Below are 6,000 nucleotides of genomic sequence, written 5' to 3'. Positions count from 1 at the left end.
ATAATTTTGACGAGTTTGAAATTTAAATATAGTAAACGCGATCAAAATTCGGTAGCCTGCCCGTTGTCTCGGCGCGAATCCACGATTAAATAACAGATTTAAGTTGTTTTATTCACTCGACCGAAAGAAGAAATGTGTAAAAGAATGAGAAATTTTAATATATTTCTCATTCCTTCTGCCGGGTAAAGTTAGTGGCCGAAAATAAATTCCATTTCAAGGTCTCACTCTTCGGAACCATCGTTAAGGTCTCACTCTTCTCCGCGGGTTTTTTGTTTTTCCAAAAACCCCGTAATGTCTAGGGGCAGCATTTACATTACGGGAAAACTTGAATCGCGCCATTTCCATAACACAAATGTCGATAATGGATTCGAAACTTTGTCTAAAACTATTATTACACAATAAGATACGGACACGAAAGTCCGTATCTTAAATAACAGTAAAATCGTAAGTAATCAATCAACAATACGCTAATTATGGACAGATCCTTCCCTTTTGCGCGACTCGATACCCGAAAATGAAAAGATTTCGCATTAATAATAACTCTTCCAATTATCAAAAATTGGATTTACACTTATCTTTTACTTGTGAAAGCATCGCGTATCTGAAACTTTAAATAGTTAAAGCGAGACGCGGGAAAAGTTCGTGGTGGACGTTAAATCTAAAAACGAATTTTTCACAATAAAGATATTTTAACAAACGTAAATCATTGTTACTTCGTAATCCTTTCTCGGGCATTGTTTCAATTCGATTGTTTTTCTAATTACGCGGTTTTGAAACTAAAATTACTTAAATGTAACGTAAACATGAATAAATTAAAACAAATATAATTGAAAATATTAAAATATGAATTTATTTTTCAAAATATTACATTGTTTTTGCGTTTCAGAATGCACGTGCTCATACACTACATCGTAGACAGGCAGAAAAGATTCAAATTCACGTGTAAAAAAATTTGGTCCAGGCCGGCGCCAAGTTACGAAAGAAAAACTACGGTGTCTCGAAAGAACAATGTTAATGTGATTTTAATCTAAAGGAAATTTAAATGTTATAGAATTATATCCGGAAAATCTGAAAAGTACTGTCGTATTTGCAAGAATTGCGAAAAACAGTTACTTTTTTGGTGTTGTCATTTTAGGTTAATGTGAGCTTAGGTATACAAAATGGCGGCACTTCCGATAATCTCGAATGCAATGACTAAATGACTTACGAAGTAGAGGGAGCTGATGACGATTGTGTCGTGTTATGCAAATTAATTTTTGAAACGCCCCTTGTGAGGAGACACGGTAAGAGAATTGTACATTTTGTGTTAATACTAAATTTGAGTTTTTTAAAACTCCTAATTTTTCAATTTATTTATTTATTAATAGTAATTTGTTAAAAATGGGATCGTTTAATATTGATTCCGAAGCATTTTGGGCTGAATGCACCTCTCAATCGTTTTTTCAATTGTTCGAATCTGACTTTTCCGAATTGGGTATTTATACCCGAATTGTTAAAGGTTTTAAATTAGCAGTAACGTTAGGAATACAGCACGTACAGGATGTGTGCAAAAAGTGTTCTAATTTATGTAAAATAATCTATCGAATTGAGAATCGTGTTATGCGATGCCGAACATGTAGAAGCAATTCTTCAGCTTTTGAGGGAACGTTTAAAGGAAAATGCGGCAAAATCTCATGGAATCGAATTTTTTCGTTTATGTGGCATTACATTGGATTAGACTGTTCTACTACAACTGCTGCTGCCTTAGCCTCAGGTATTTCTAATCGAGCTGGAATAGACTGGTCAAACCACATCCGTTTTATAATGATGGTTGCTATGCATAATTTAACTACATTTAAAATTGGCGGGCCAAACAAAACTGTAGAAATAGACGAAACAGTCATATGCAAACGCAAATATGAAAAATGACGGAAGTTGAAAAGTACGAAATGGGTTGTCGGTGGAATATACAGAGAAGACAGGAACTGCTTTATTTGTCAAGTGAACGATCGCTCCGAAATCACTTTAAACTGGATAATTTCTAAATTTGTTAACTCAGGGAGTACAGTCCTGACCAACGAGTGGAAAGGCTATATGCATATAGACGATCTGCACGGAATCGATATTGAACATAGAACAGTCAACCATTCAGAAAATTTCGTTAATCCAACTACTGGTGATCATACCCAAAATATTGAAAGACTCTGGGGGTATTTAAAAAATAAAAAAAATCTGCCGAAACATTATACCGACGATCTATCCGATTCGTACATGTATGCATTTATGTACAAGAAGTTTTTAGATTGGCCATGTAAGAAACCCGGCGAAAGGTTTTATATATTCTTACAACATTTAAGAAAGATCTTTCCGGGATCTGGCAGATTTCCGGAATGGAAAGAACTGGAGACTGTTCCTGCCGCTCCTGTTTGTACTAATAAGAAAAAAGTGAAAAAGGAAACATGCAAGAAATGTGACGTTACAAAAAAGAGCGAAAAAACCACAAGAAGAAACGAAATCAGACCGGTTCGTCAGAATCAACTGTTGTAGAAAACAAGCGTAGGAAAAAGGGAAAAGAAGCATCTTAATGTAAGTAAATCTGTTTTTTCAATTTAATAATTACCTTTTTACATAAAATAGATTTAAAATAGGGATTTAGTGTCTAATAATCCGCGAGGCCTAATTTGCATAAATATTTTCGCCGATAGTCGTAATCAAGATGGCGGCCGGAAGTGCCGCCATTTTGTTATACCTAAGCTCACATTAACCTCATTTTAATATATAATATAGGTATGTCCCATGGTTTTTATGACACGTGACAAACGTAGGTGTAAAAATAAAATACAGCAGAGTCTCCGTAATCCGGCATAAATCGGATCGTCCGTGTAGGATTACTGGTCCGTTCGTTGTTTTAGTGTTAACTCAAAAACACTTCAAAACAATAAATAAAATTTGTTAAAATTAATGTCCGAACGAGTGGAAAGATTGTAGCAAAAGAGATTCGAATAATCGATTAATCAATTTACATATTCGTGAGCGGAGAAGAGCCACAAAAGGAATGGTCGACTCTTTTCGTGTAAACCGTGTTCTTGTGATTGGGAAAAATGTGGGCAGACACGAAATTTTTATTTGTATATTGTCTTCAATTTATAATGTTTTAAATATATTTCCTCCTGGACTTTTTAAAATTGTATCGAGAGATTATTTGAATAAAATCATCGAAAGATTTCCCAAACGTGTGAATTAATTTTGAAAAACGTTTTAATGTTGGCCTTTCTGAAAATACTAAAATCGTTAGACGACGCTCGTCTATTCGCAAGTGGAAGGCCTGATTGTTCGTTTTTCCGTTACACGAAATTAGTCTAATTTTATGTATTCGCTCTTAAAATATGATTAACAGTTAATGAGTATAGCACAGATTTTACATTTAAAAACATATAAATAAAAAGACAAGTAGAGTGTGATTGGGTCTGTCTCAGAAATCGCACGATCAGCGTACCGAACTACAATACTTATAAATTTTATAGGACCCAACAGTGGCCGAGAGGATAAATCATTAAACAGGTTCTCATCTAGAACAAAATACTAGGACGTCGCGAGAGAATTAAAGCGGAGCCATCCCTGCGCCTGTTAGGCACAGAACAGACGATTCAGTTAAGTGTTTGAACAACTTTGCACTCGCCTCCACAAGATGCTATCGTCGTACCTGTAGGCCACGGGAGACACGATCCTTGCACTGGCCAGGATCAGACAGACGATAGTAGGAATTTATAGGCGTACAAACTTTTCAAATTGCAGCCCAATTCTATATTTCTGTACTTTTAATATATTTGTCTCCTGTTTTCAACGCTTAAAACGTATATACATATATCATTGTATGTAATATACTGTATATTATTTAGTTCAACGATGTACATATAATCGTACCCCGTTTATAGGTTTTTCGAGGAAATGAAGAAAATATCGTGTAAGTGAGAAAACGGTAAAAATAAAACTGCTCCTCGAGTAGGGAGAAACACTAATTAATATTGGATAATACACGTAAACGGAAAAGTGAAACAGTAAAATGAAATCACATTGTTTGATCAACCGATCGGCAAACTTTCTCTCTGTTATATATAACCAACCGGAAAGTAAAAATAATTCTATAGTGTCGAAAAATATGAGTTGTCTAAGCGATTGCCCCACTCGAATCCTATTAACGTAACAAAATGTAGAGTTTAATCATGATTTGTGTGCACGTAAATACACTGTAACGATGTGTTTGGTGAGGATGAAATCATTTCACTATTCTCCACAACAATTTCAAAAATATAACCAGAATAACCGTTTATCTGTCATATTTTTGACACCGAGATACCTCAGAACGTATAGATTATAATGCCATTTTAAATCAACTACTTACTTCGTTCTTTATCTTTATTGCATATTGAGTAAAATGTAAAATTAATTTTGTTTTTTTTTTTTCAATTTTCTTGAGGGATCAAATATTCATCAAGCTTAAAAAATGTATACACTTCAATTGTTTATATATTAATCGAGATGTTCAGTCTTTATAATGTAATCGATTAATAAATAATTTGTCTCTCTGTCTTATACATTAGTGAAGATTTTAATTTCTTTATTTTAAAATTAGTTTAAAAATTTTAATTTTTATTCAAAATACAATACCAACCAACGGACAGATCATCGAAATTATAATATCACAAACGGTTTTGGTCTATTTATAAAAGTTACGTCATACACACACAATAAGTATTAATTACAGATGAAAATAAAAAAACAAAATAACTTCCTCGCGAAGAAGATGGCCATAACCTTACTAATACAGTTAATCCGCATTACAAACAAATCATAGGAAATGGTTTCCTATTCAGTTTTTACTAATGTTAAGAAATCCCGAAAAACGCACGTGGCCAACCCGTTGGCCCACGACCAAATAACTGCGTTTCGTTGTTTTATTCACTGGCAACTGTTGAATAAGTGTTTAAAAGAAATACATTTTAAAAATATTTCTGATTCCTTCTGCCGGGTGAAGTTAGTGACAAAAAAGAAATTCCCTTTCAAGCCACCGAACCATCGTGAAAGTCTCAGCCTTCCCGTGCGTTTTTTGTTTGTCCAGAAACCCCGTAGTGTCTAGGCAGCATCCACATTACGTAGTGTTAATATTGAATTCGAAACTTTGTCTAAAATTATTATTAAACACTGGAATTATGCTTCGAACGAGAAACCTACTACTGAAATTTGTACCTGAAATAAAAGTAAAATCGTAAGTAATCAATCAACAATACGCTAATTATAGACAGATACTTTCCTTTTGGACTACTTGAAACCTGAAAACGAAATTATTTCACATTAATAACAATTGAATTTACACTTATCTTTTAGTTATGAAGGCATCGCGTATCTCAAAGTTAAAATATTTAAAGCAGGAAACACACGTAAAAAGAAAATATCTTAGCAAACATTAAACTTGAATGTGGATTTTTCACAACAAATAGAATTTATTGTTATTTCACACAATTTTTTGAAGCATTGTTTCAGTTCAATTGTTTTATTAATTACACTTTTTTTTAAAATAAAATTACTTAAATGTAACGTTAAATGAAATATTTGAGAAAGATTTAACTAGAAAATATTTCTGTAGAAATATATTTAAAGCATTTATAATTTAAAAACAATTTAAGTGCTAGCCATCGCGATTATTTATTTTTCTTCTATTTTTACAATGCTTTAAGACTAAACTAAAAAAAAAAAAAAAAACTCTAGAAATGAGTTGCGTAATTTTCCTGGCTGTTATAAGATTTTATTTAAAAATAACATATATTATTAATAAATTTGTGTGTGGCGTCATCCGTTATATTATTTATTTTTTTTATTATTATCATCGAATGGCAGCCTTAATTTTGAGAGTAGGGATGAGTTTTATAAATAATTGTAAACGCTAATAACGAATAACAACTTCATTAAATCCGACCCCTCTCCAGATATGACGCACAACTAGGGATTGCAATTGCTGGATTC

Source organism: Centruroides vittatus, unplaced genomic scaffold (genome assembly GCF_030686945.1).
Source record: "Centruroides vittatus isolate TY-2023 unplaced genomic scaffold, ASM3068694v2 scaffold_373, whole genome shotgun sequence".
Taxonomy (NCBI): Eukaryota; Metazoa; Arthropoda; class Arachnida; order Scorpiones; family Buthidae; genus Centruroides; species Centruroides vittatus.
This window is presented reverse-complemented; position numbering follows the sequence as displayed.